This window comes from Mytilus californianus, unplaced genomic scaffold (genome assembly GCF_021869535.1).
Source record: "Mytilus californianus isolate M0D057914Y unplaced genomic scaffold, xbMytCali1.0.p SCAF_13, whole genome shotgun sequence".
In the NCBI taxonomy this organism is placed as follows: domain Eukaryota; kingdom Metazoa; phylum Mollusca; class Bivalvia; order Mytilida; family Mytilidae; genus Mytilus; species Mytilus californianus.
The window spans coordinates 24,723,757-24,738,073 of NW_026262615.1; positions in this window are offsets into that span (position 1 = coordinate 24,723,757).

Genomic DNA, 14,317 nt, shown 5'->3' on the forward strand with positions numbered 1-14,317 from the left:
CGTTCAAAGTGCCTTTTTTAGTTTGTGTACATCAGAAACGCTAGAACTCCAAACAAAAAAATGCCAAGGATGTATACATACCTAAATTGGAGTCATATTCAAAAGAGACCTGTTTTGTAAATCATCCCATTATTAAAGCACCAACTACTGAGCTGATGATACCTTTCGGGACGAATCGTTCACTAACAGCGATTGATTCAGTGCTAGGTAATAATATTAACACTTTATAAAAGCATACCCTGCTCAACGTATGGCACACGTCGTGTTTTTCATGTAAGCACAAACTCGGTGATAAGTATTATTCGGTTGGTCACATTCGAGGCAGCTACAAAAGGCCCTGACATGACAATATTTTTAACAATTAAAAAAAAGATAAAAAATGTTTTTCTTTTGATCCTAAATATGTATCTGTCCCAGTTTAATAAAATTACCACGTAAATTTGACAACGTTATTGTTATCTATAAAAAATTAAAACTACAGAATAAATGTAACCGAAGTCGACAGCGACTGAAAATAGGATCACTGTATGTCTCGCTTCCTCGACAAAATATCGCAGACTCGACAATCAAATGTCATAAACAACGTTATCCATCTCGTTGCCATTTAAAACAAAATGCCATAATAAATTGTAAGGAATCCTTGTCCTCTGTATTAATTAGTATCTTAATAGGTATAATCTTTGTAGGCAACAGTTTGCGAGGGTGAGAGAACCAGCCATGTTCAGACACTGATTTTTATTAGCCCATGCAAGATAGTGTTTTCGGTAGAAAAATATCGATAATTATGAATTTAAAAAAAAAAACATGCTTACAGAAGGATTGATTGATTGATTGGTGTATAACGCCACTTTCAATACTATTGTGCTATTTCGTGGCGGTCAGTTTTTATTGGTGGAGGAAGCTGGAGTGCATGGAGAGAACCACCGACCTTCGGTAGGAAAACTGACAATCCTAGTCAATTAAGGTTGGAGTCGAGTGCACCTACCCCGTGCGGGATTCAAACTCACAACCTCAGTGATGACTGGCTAGTGATACAGAAGTTCGACTACTTAGACCCAAATCAAAATGATGAAATGAGTTGAAGATTAGGAAAAGGTCGCAAAATAACGTTTTTATGATAGTGCCAGAGGTGGCAAATGGTGTTGAAAGAAAAAAATAAGAAATTGTTAGAATGAAACACCCTGCTTTTTTACAAATAACGAGAACTGTTGTCGAACATTTCTTTTAACATCAAAATAAAAATTACAAGAATTGGTATGATTGCCAATGAGATAACTGTCCACCAGAGTTGTTGAATGCTATTGTGTAGGAGGGTAAAATGCCATTGCGTAGTAGGATAAGTTTTTGAATGCCATTGTGTAGTAGGGTAAGTTGTTGAATGCCATTTTGTAGTAGGGTAAGTTGTTGAATGCCATTGTGTAGTAGGGACAGTTGTTGAATGCCATTGTGTAGTGGGGTAAGTTGTTGAACACCATTGTGTAGTAGGGTAAATCGTTCAATGCCATTGTGTAGGAGGGTAAGTTGTTGAACGGCATTGTGTAGTAGGGTGAGTTGTTGAATACCATTGTGTAGTAGGGTAAATTGTTCAATGCCATTGTGTAGAAGGACAGGTTGTTAAATGCCATTGTGTAGTAGGGTAAGTTGTTCAATGCCATTGTGTAGTAGGACAGGTTGTTGAATGCCATTGTGAAGAAGGGTAAATTGCTAAATACCATTGTGTAGTAGGGTAATAAATTGTTGAATGCCATTGTGTAGTATGGTAAGTTGTTGAATTACATTATGTAGTAGGGTAAGTTGTTGAATACTATTGTGTATTAGGGTAAATTGTTCCATTGACATTGAGACATAAAGAGATATGCAATTTACTGACGTCAGTCGTTGAAGTTTGTATGCGAACGTATAGGTATCTTCAATAGTCACGCTGTTTGGTTGCTGTCTGTTTGTCCTTTCCTCGAACCATTACATTTTTTGTATGAAATTAGCACGGCATACATATAATACGTTCAAAGTGCCTTTTTTAGTTTGTGTACATCAGAAACGCTAGAACTCCAAACAAAAAAATGCCAAGGATGTATACATACCTAAATTGGAGTCATATTCAAAAGAGACCTGTTTTGTAAATCATCCCATTATTGAAGCACCAACTACTGAGCTGATGATACCTTTCGGGACGAATCGTTCACTAACAGCGATTGATTCAGTGCTAGGTAATAATATTAACACTTTATAAAAGCATACCCTGCTCAACGTATGGCACACGTCGTGTTTTTCGGTTGGTCACATTCGAGGCAGCTACAAAAGGCCCTGACATGGCAATATTTTTAACTATTAAAAAAAAAAAAATGTTTTTTCTTTTGATCCTTAATATGTATCTTTCCCAGTTTAATAAAATTACCACGTGAATTTGAAAAAAAAAAACATGCTTACAAAAGGATTGATTGATTGATTGGTGTATAACGCCACTTTCAATGCTATTGTGCTATTTCGTGGCGGTCAGTTTGTATTGGTGGAGGAAGCTGGAGTGCATGGAGAGAACCACCGACCTTCGGTAGGAAAACTGACAATCCTAGTCAATTAAGATTGGAGTCGACTGCACCTACCCCGTGCGGGATTCGAACTCACAACCTCAGTGTTGACTGGCTAGTGATACAGTAGTTCGACTACTTAGACCACTGGGCCACCAAGCCCCCTCACAAAAATAGAAACAAAACTGATTGTCACGAATTGGCATAGCTTAAATCAATTAAAAGGTCTAATTTTAATATTTCCTACTATTATTAATTATATATACAGAATGTGCACGTTTCCGTTTTTCATTTAATCTTTTATTTCTGTAATCAGTATTTGTGTACATTAGTTTTTATTTTTGCAGAATTATGTTTTATATTCGTGTATCCCATTATTCCCTTTTCTTTAATTTGATGATCCAATATTCTTTATTCTGTATACCTGATCCATCAACCAGACCCTCGAGTATGACCATGTGCAATGCTTAATGATAAGTACATAAAATCAACAAGTGTCCATCATCATGATCAATTATTCATTTATTGTAATAAAAACGTTCTTTATATACGATATTGTGTGTTGAATATTTCTTAAGAAAGGAAAAGAACTTGATGAATTTCAGAACAAAAATTATAAAATGGAGAAAAACAAAACACTTCACCACTGGAAACGATGAAATATTGAGATATCCAAATAAATTAAATCTAAATAGTTTAAAGAAATAAGTAAAACATTGATATCTTTAAAATATTGACTACTTCAAAAATATGAGTGAGTGGCCTTTTAAGGACGTCATGCTTTGGACTTAATTTTTGCGAGAATTCGGTATTTAAATACACTTAAAATTGAGAATGGAAATCGGGAATGTGTCAAAGAGACAACAACCCGACCATAGAGCAGACAACAGCCGAAGGCCACCAATGGGTCTTCAATGCAGCGAGAAACTCCCGCACCCGAAGGCGTACTTCAGCTGGCCCCTATGGTATGGACTCGGGAATGAATTATTAATTTTTCGGGTTACTGGGTGTTCAGTATTCAGAAAGTGTTTATTTTCACTGGAATTCTTGATGAAAACCCTCCTTCTCCCAAGATGAATTGTATGCATCATCATCTAAGATCAAGGAGTAAGGAAAAATACGATATGAAAAATTCCATATTTGAAATTAGGAGCTCTGAACTAGCCAGATGTGTTTCAATAAGCTCCATATGCTCGTTTTGGCACACGGTTAAATGAAAGTTTTTTTTAAAAATAACAGATCATGGATACTAGTATCTACAATATTAAAATTTCAGTGGGATCACAGGCAAATGGATCAACCCCAACATGCATATGCGGTTGGAAAAGTTATTCGTTGTTATATATATATATATATATATACATGTATATAAGTCTAGAGATTTGCACAACGATACTAATATAAGATGGTATTATACGAGGATGTTGTTAATAAATCGTGTTGACAAATATTTCGGCTTAACAAATAGCCTTCTTCAGTGTCAATTATTTTAACAATACTGATTATATGTATAAAAATAGCTTAATAATACAGGTAAGTTTTGGTCTAATGATTTAATCCAAAATCCTGAACTTCATAATATAAAACAAAACTCAATACTCAAATATACGTGACTGTGTATATTTACATCTTAAAAATGAGTGAAAAATAAAACTTAGTATTTTTATTGATGCCGTTTGGATGATGTACATTTAGTTCCTTTATCCAAAAGCTTTCCCGAACCTGTCGCTGGGCATCACTCCAGTGAATGTTCTGTTCAATCACTAGGATCTTCATGCGGTTAAAGTCATCAAGTTTGTGACCAGACTGTCTTAAATGCTGAGAAACTGGGAGAAGTGGCTTCTTAGAGATATCACTCCTATGGCCATTGAGGCGTTAGTGGAAAGGCTGCTTTGACTCACCAACATATTGGAGGCCACACACCGAACATTCTAGAATGTAAATAACATTCATACTTTTGCAGTTAACATTGCAAAATATCGTATAGTTATTTTCGGTTGCCTTAATGTGAAAAGTTGATGAGTGATGCATCTGTTGGCAGCATTTGCAGCGTTTTTCATCACACGAACGACATTCTCCAGAAGTACTTCTATTATCAGACACTTCAGCCCGCACAAACAGGTTACGCAGACTATTGGGTTGCCTAAAAGCTATCATGAGAGGCTCGGGAAAAATCTTGGATAGTCTGGAAATCTTTTCAACTGTTTTCCAATGCTCACGAATGACACCGAAGCTGTTTTTGAGAGATGGGTGGTAAGTAAGAACACATGGAGTCCTTTTATTTTTCTTTTTAATATATATATATATATATATATATATATATAACCAGTCTAAAAGGGTACAATATCACCAAAAAATGACAATAAACGAACAAATGTAACTATAAATATTTCGGATAACAGATATCCTTCATCAGTATGAGCACGATGTAAAATGAATCAGATCAATCTATTCTGATTATTAAACTATAGCAATCTTGAATTCTATACAATAAAAAAAAAATGAAACAGTTTCACCCGAACATCATATGTAGAGACGCTAATATTACATCCAGCAATATATATATATATATATTGCTGGATGTAATATTATTAGTTATCTACGCTCATATCCGTAGATATTGAGATTTTAACACCTTGAAGTAATTCAGTACACCATTAAGCGATGTTTGTATATTCTCAATATAGACGTTGTCAGCGTAGACATTTGCTCGAAGTTCTTAGGGTGTAATGGTTAGCATCGTCCGGGTATATAGTATTTTTATCGATATGACAATCATCAATCGAAATCCGAGAAATTTATTTAGCAGTAAAACATTTTTTCAACACGAAGTGTGCTACACGTAGAGCAGGAACTGTTTACCCCATGGTTTTGGTGAAATTCGTTGTGTTGATCAGTCTTTATGTTTCTATGTGATGTTTTGTTTGTGTTTGTCCATTCGTCATTTTTATCTATTGAATGTATGATTTTCGAATGCTCCCTTGGTATCTAATTTCTTTTTGCTTTTACTCCTATTGTTTCGATCTTTTAACTGGGACCGATTAAATGATTTCATATGATTGCCTTTTTCAACTTCCATAACTAGCCATAATCTAGATGCACAAGATTTTAACATTTGGAAAATGTTGCATTTTTGTACTTGTAGATCTTTGTTTTAGTTTTTTAAAAGGATACGTATACATGCGTGTTTTAGATTCCATCTATGTGTTCTATATATGCTATATTGTGTAATCCTTTTACAATGTTTAAAGTAATCGATCTACAACAGAAGACATATTTCTATTCAATGTTTCGACCCCTATAGATCGTCCCTAGCCTGCAACTGTAGTGCGGAAACTGAAAAAAGATTATTAAAATCAAATAATAAACAAAGATAACAAACACATCAAGAACCACTGATAAAGTTCGGTTTTAGTTAGTGTACTTCTTGTTATTTATATCTATAATACATGATTAGATTACTTTTGTTAGTTGGTAACTGAATACTCACTTAACTATCAATCTTATTCTGTTTCTTAGTCCCCAAGTTTTCTTTTTTTGATCACATGTGTCTAAAATACTGGTGTAACTTTTACAGTCGTATTTCGTACAAATACGGACATTTGTTGATATACATTTGTTGATTTATCCATTTAACGTTTTTGGTTCGAGCGTCACTGATGAGTCTTATGTGGACGAAACGGGCTTTGCCGAATTATTACCTGTTATCTGTGGTGTGCATTTCTCTCTTAGACATATAAAGAAAATGTGTAGCAAATTGATACGCAAAAACTCTATTATGTCAGAATTAAAAAAAGGGAAAATTTTAAACCATTGGATCAATGTTAGTGTTAGTTAGTATAATAATGTTGCATGAAAATAATAAACAATTATCAATGGGAGAAAAAAAGAAAATATTAAGAAATTTAGGGGAAATAACCCTGTTAACCTTTGTTTAGTCTTGATTGGGATTGTTAAATGGCACAAACCCCAACATCCTCATTACATTAACATGATTAAGATCAAGAAAACAGTAAATGGGCTGTGTAACAGATTTTGGTAAAATTTTGCGAACAACTTTGGCTTGTTGAACTATAACGGAAAACACAAAATCTACTGAAATATTACTGACTAAGTTCTTTCAAATAGGTAAATATTTGTAAAGAAAGCTCATAGCATCGGCAAAAAACGTTCTTAAACTTGTCTTAAAATTATCAATTTCAAATCCATAGATTTTTCTTTACAAATTATATGGCGCTGATACATACATTTATATTCGAATGACATAACATAATCAAATGGGAACTGACTTCATTTTTTGTCTATTAACCAATCAGTTACGTAGTGAAAAACGTATCAACACCATATAATTTTTAAAGAAAAATCTATGAATTTGAAATTGGAGATTTGATGATATTAATACAAGTTCAAGAGCATTAATCGCCGAAACTTCCTGTTTTGTTTGATCATAAAAAAAGCCATTTCAGGAATCATCATTATTGGCACACTGGTATTTTCAGACGATACATTGCGCATGACAGATGCATCTACTACTACTAGAAATCGTATCCCTTTTACCATGAAAATATATCTGACTTTTACATATTGTTATACGGATGACAATTACAATTACAATGCATTGGTGGCTCGTGCGACGTCACATTGGTTGCTTGAGTGACGTCATATCATGTAAGTTAATGGTTAATCCGCGTGCTTTAATGATGAATCTTTACTTATAGACATAAAATTAGCTTACAAAAAAAAAATACAACACTTAAACTGAAAAGACATCAATCAGACCCTAAATAATAGGCTTAATTAATAAAACAGAGTTTGAAATTGAAGTATTTTTAAAGTGTTTCAGTCGATAAATTTAATCAAACTCACTGAACGCATGCTGCACAATCCTTTGTCTTCATTGTAGCTGATACATGTATAACTTATAGAAATAAATTTGTTTGATTTTGTCCGTTTTTATGGACTTTTAAAATTTACCTTGAGGTTCGTTATTTTCGTTAATGCCTTTTTACAGTTTAATCGTGATGAGCATATACAACAGTTGAAATGAGGAAGAGCTTACGCTCCAGGAGTAGATAGGTTCATCCAGATGTTTAGTAAGACAAGGTTCTTTCAATTCATTTCCTTGTTATTATGTTTTAGTGTATTGCTAAATATGGTCTATATTTGTTGTGTATATTTCTATTGTGTGACAACATACTTATACTCGTTTAATTGGTCATCAAATAATGCTATTTCAAAATCGACTTACCAAAAAAAACTGTGGCTTTCTGTTTAATGTTACGAATATAGTATACATTACACAAAAAGCTTAAAATATAGAAATAAGAAAATGTGGTATGATTGGCAGTCCGACATCTCTCCACCAGAGACTAAATGACGTAGAAAGTAAACTACATTAACCAATGTCTAAAACACATACAGACTTATTTGTTTTAAAGCTGTCTTTATTTGATATTGTCTAGCACTTCAAGTTGTTGCAAATTTCAATTTTTATCCAATTGATTGATTGATTGTTGCTGTTAACTTCCAGTGACAAATAGTTCATTCATATCCAAAACAGGAACACATTAACAGTTGATATACTTCATGAATTCTGCAAGATAGGTCGACCAAGATGAAGGTCGGAAATCTGGACTTCCACTAAAAATTAAGAGTTAGCTGTAAAGGGCAGCAATTCTAATTTCACATAGGTCCATTGCAGACAAAAAAGTTCTTTTTTTATACAAATTATAATATAAGATAAAGATGACATAAAAATCATTGAGAAATTACCAAACAATATAATTTTTATAATTATGGAATGACTGTAATTTTTTTTCTGTCTATAAAGAAATAACATAAAAAAATGTGGTGCACACTCAATAACCGTGAGGTATTTTGCATAGACCAAAATATTACTGTCATTCGTTATAATTTAATTCTAAATTGTTTTTTTAAGGCGTAAATCATAAAAAAAAACGTCGATGACGTCACGGTCACATGACAAAATTATGTCTATGTGATGATAGACAAAAAACTTTCTGCCAATCAGAAGACGTGTTACATCCAAAATCAAATTATTTACAGATACAAATATAATGGCCAACATTTGTGTTTTCTAAAAAAAATAAACATACCTGAGGGAAAATAACAATCTTAGTCGAAGAGTGGTTATTAATAACACAACATAACAAAAAAGACAAAAAAAATACAAAAAAAAAAAAAATACACACATTGCAAGGAATGCAACAGACTGATAAACACGATCCATGCTGTCTTCTTATGATCTCAGGTGATTCATCGAATACTTTTATTGATGATAATATACGATTGGAATAACCAACATATGCAATTTGTATAGGTAATAGTAGATTATTGATGTACACAACTTATAGAATAGAGTGATGAAATAAGTAAACTAGAGTATCGAAAGAGCCTGTGTCGGCTCACCTTGGTCAATGTGCGTATCAAACAAAGGATACTCTCCAACATTGTAGACGAGAATAGAATTTATGACACAAAAAAATAATCTGTTTTGTTGATCTTGTATTGCTGATCCTTTTGTCTGTTTCTCTCTATTTTCTTTAGTTTTTGCCCAAAACACAAAAGAGGGTAAACAAAATCTTCATTTAAGGGCAACCACTCTTATACTAAGTAAATCGGTAAAATTTTACTTTGTTTGTAGATCTTGCCTTGCTGATCATTTTTGTTATTTAGAGTTTCTATCTATTTATAATAGTTTTTATCATATAAGTCAAAACGCCAACAAAATGACAAAAATCGTAGTTAAAGGACAATGACTCCAATAAGGAGTCGTCGGACGATTTCCTCTATGTTGTCTTAATTGGATATCTTTTCCTGCTGATAATTTTTGCTTATTTAAGTTTCCATCTATCTATTGTAATTTTTAAGATTTAAGACAGTAACGCAAAAAATTTGGTAAACATCGTCACCAAAGGGCAATAACTATAATAAGGAGTTCAATGACGATTTCGACAAGCAAACTTATTTGTAGATCATGTCTTGCTGATCATTTTTACATTCTAAAGTTTCTGTGTATCTCTTATAGTTTTCAAGATAATAGGCAAAAATAAAAAAAAAACATGATTAAATTTGTCATTTAAGGTAAAATTAGAATTGAGAATGAAAATGGGGAATGTGTCAAAGAGACAACAACCCGACCATAGAACAGACAACAGCAGAAGGTCACCAACAGGTCTTCAATGCAGCGAGAAATTCCCGCACCCCGAGGCGTCCTTCAGCTGGTCCCTAAAGAAATATATATACTAGTTCAGTGATAATGAACGTCATACTAAACTCCAAATTGTACAAAAGAAACTAAAATTAAAAATAATACAAGACCGAAAAAGGCTAGAGGCTCCTGACTTGGGACAGGCGCAAACATGCGGCGGGGTTAAACATGTTTATGAGATCTCAACCCTCCCCCTATACCTCTAGCCAATGTAGAAAAGTAAACGCATAACAATACGCACATTAAAATTCAGTTCAAGAGAAGTCCGAGTCTGATGTCAGAAGATGTAACCAAAGAAAATAAACAATATGACAATAATATATAAATAACAACAGACTACTAGCAGTTAACTGACATGCCAGCTCCAGACTTCAATTAAACTGATTGAAAGATTATGTCTTCATCATATGAATATCAGGCACAATCCTTCCCGTTAGGGGTTTAGTATCATACCATCATAACATATATGAGAAGAACATAACCCGTGTCATGCCAACAACTGGTTTTTAAATAAATGTGTTTAGGGCATTAACTCCTATAAGAAATCCTCGGAGAGTTTGGACTTTAAGGGACAATTTGTAGAACTCAACATTCTGAACATTTCTGCCCTTGTCCGATTTTCTCTACTTATAACGTTTTTTTTAAATAATAGGGAAACTTGCATTTTACCACTATGTTCTGTATCTAGCCAGGTCGGCCATCCTGGTAGGCAAGCAGGGTCATCGGACACATTTTTAAAACTCCATACCCCAATGATGTTTGTGGCCAAGTTTAGATAATTTTGGTCCAGTAGTTTCAGAGGAGAAGATTTTTGTAAAAGTAAACGGACGACGGACGACGGACGACAACGACGGACGACGGACACCAAGTGATTAGAAAAGTCACTTGGCCCTGTGTGCCAAGAGAGCTAAAAATGAAATCATCAGGGTTAGCGTCTTCAGCTATACTTTACTCATTCGATATGCAAATCCGTACTCAGCCAAACATTGAAGATAAGGATTAGGATACAAGCGGACATTCACAGATTAGACAGCTATTTTAGTTTCTTAAATATAAGAATGACAACACGTTTCTCGTAAGTATCCATACAAATTTGTTGTATAGGTGAAATATTTGGTGATCGTGATCCTGAGGCTTATGTAGTCATTGTTCCTTAATTTTGCTGTAGGTTTTTTTTTTCGTTAGGACTAAACTCAGGTCTTTTTCTAAACTCGTAGAACGGTTACATGCAGACGCCGCGGAATGTGTAATTTGAGTAATTTAAACGGAGTACGAATGCAGTAGAATATTAAAACATGTATCCGACCGACACCCTTCCTTTAGTTGATGCTTGTTTGCGCTCTTTTGTCTTACAGCTAAAATGATGTTTAATATATTGGTTGCAATAGCACAATTCATTTCAATGTGAACAGTTCGTGTTCATTAAAATGAAGAAAATCACTCATGCTGTTATAGGAGTACCATAGTTATAAATTGAGAACGTAAAAAAAAACCACTTCAACACTTGTCATCACGCTGTATTAACGCTTTTTTCTAATAAGTTGCTTACAAAATAGGCAGGTAAGACATCTTATTCTAACGGCTCTCATAGATGACTGATAAAAGAGAGGCGAAAGATACCAAAGGGAAATTCAAACTCATAAGTCGAAAATAAACAACGTCATGCTAAAAAAGAAAAAAAAAAACAAACAGACAAACAAAAGTACACAAAATACAACACAGAAAACTAAAGACTGAGCAACACGAACCCCACCAAAAACTGGGGATGATGTCAGGTGATATCCACACAAATGACCATGAAAACAAAATAACTTGCACGAACCCAATACTGAAAAAAAAGAAACATCAGCATTTCAACTATGCACGTTTAAACCGACACGAGTTTAAATCTGATAGGAATATGTGCGATTTATCATTTTTCCTACGTTGTTTTTCCGTATTCATAAACAGACAAGGGTCTTGTAAAATTCATTACACACATAATGGCACTGTTGCACACACACATACACTAATTATTAAGTAAATACACAGATATCCAAAATAATTTTATTCAGATTTGGCTAAACCTTATCAAATTTATTCGTTCATTGTGTGTTAATTTACGTTTTTTGATTGAGTTAAGCCTTCTAATTGATATTTTATCGTGTGTTTTTCTATGTTGTGATGTTATACTATTGTTTCAGAAAAGGGAGAAGGTTTGGTACCATTAAAACGTTTAATCCCGCTGCAAATGTAGAAGATGTAACCAAAGAAAATAAACAATATGACAATAATATATAAATAACAATAGACTACTAGCAGTTAACTGACATGCCAGCTCCAGACTTCAATTAAACTGATTGAAAGATTATGTCTTCATCATATGAATATCAGGCACAATCCTTCCCGTTAGGGGTTTAGTATCATACCATCATAACATATATGAGAAGAACATAACCCGTGTCATGCCAACAACTGGTTTTTAAATAAATGTGTTTAGGGCATTAACTCCTATAAGAAATCCTCGGAGAGTTTGGACTTTAAGGGACAATTTGTAGAACTCAACATTCTGACCATTTCTGCCCTTGTCCGATTTTCTCTACTTATAACGTTTTTTTAAATAATAGGGAAACTTGCATTTTACCACTATGTTCTGTATCTAGCCAGGTCGACCATCCTGGTAGGCAAGCAGGGTCATCGGACACATTTTTAAAACTCCATACCCCAATGATGTTTGTGGCCAAGTTTAGATAATTTTGGTCCAGTAGTTTCAGAGGAGAAGATTTTTGTAAAAGTAAACGGACGACGGACGACGGACGACAACGACGGACGACGGACACCAAGTGATTAGAAAAGTCACTTGGCCCTGTGTGCCAAGAGAGCTAAAAATGAAATCATCAGGGTTAGCGTCTTCAGCTATACTTTACTCATTCGATATGCAAATCCGTACTCAGCCAAACATTGAAGATAAGGATTAGGATACAAGCGGACATTCACAGATTAGACAGCTATTTTAGTTTCTTAAATATAAGAATGACAACACGTTTCTCGTAAGTATCGATACAAATTTGTTGTATAGGTGAAATATTTGGTGATCGTGATCCTGAGGCTTATGTAGTCATTGTTCCTTAATTTTGCTGTAGGTTTTTTTTTTCGTTAGGACTAAACTCAGGTCTTTTTCTAAACTCGTAGAACGGTTACATGCAGACGCCGCGGAATGTGTAATTTGAGTAATTTAAACGGAGTACGAATGCAGTAGAATATTAAAACATGTATCCGACCGACACCCTTCCTTTAGTTGATGCTTGTTTGCGCTCTTTTGTCTTACAGCTAAAATGATGTTTAATATATTGGTTGCAATAGCACAATTCATTTCAATGTGAACAGTTCGTGTTCATTAAAATGAAGAAAATCACTCATGCTGTTATAGGAGTACCATAGTTATAAATTGAGAACGTAAAAAAAAAACACTTCAACACTTGTCATCACGCTGTATTAACGCTTTTTTCTAATAAGTTGCTTACAAAATAGGCAGGTAAGACATCTTATTCTAACGGCTCTCATAGATGACTGATAAAAGAGAGGCGAAAGATACCAAAGGGAAATTCAAACTCATAAGTCGAAAATAAACAACGTCATGCTAAAAAAGAAAAAAAAAAAAACAAACAGACAAACAAAAGTACACAAAATACAACACAGAAAACTAAAGACTGAGCAACACGAACCCCACCAAAAACTGGGGATGATGTCAGGTGATATCCACACAAATGACCATGAAAACAAAATAACTTGCACGAACCCAATACTGAAAAAAAAGAAACATCAGCATTTCAACTATGCACGTTTAAACCGACACGAGTTTAAATCTGATAGGAATATGTGCGATTTATCATTTTTCCTACGTTGTTTTTCCGTATTCATAAACAGACAAGAGTCTTGTAAAATTCATTACACACATAATGGCACTGTTGCACACACACATACACTAATTATTAAGTAAATACACAGATATCCAAAATAATTTTATTCAGATTTGGCTAAACCTTATCAAATTTATTCGTTCATTGTGTGTTAATTTACGTTTTTTGATTGAGTTAAGCCTTCTAATTGATATTTTATCGTGTGTTTTTCTATGTTGTGATGTTATACTATTGTTTCAGAAAAGGGAGAAGGTTTGGTACCATTAAAACGTTTAATCCCGCTGCAAATGTTTGCATCTGTCCTAAGTCAGGAATCTGATTACGGTAGTTGTCGTCTGTTTATGTAGTTCATACGTTTTTCTCGTTTCTCGTTTTATATAGATTAGACCGTTAGTTTATCCGTTTGAATGGTTTTATACTAGTAATTTTTTTGGGCCCTTTATAACTTGCTGTTCGGTGTGAGCCAATGCTCCGTGTTGAAGGCCGTACCTTGACCTATAATGGTTTACTTTTATAAATTTTAACTTGGATGGAGAGTTGTCTCATTGGCACTCATACCACATCTTCCTATATCTACTTATGATTTACAATGTACATATATTCGACAACGATAGATTGTTTAACATAAATCATTCATTGTTTTGTTGCCAGGTTCATAATGT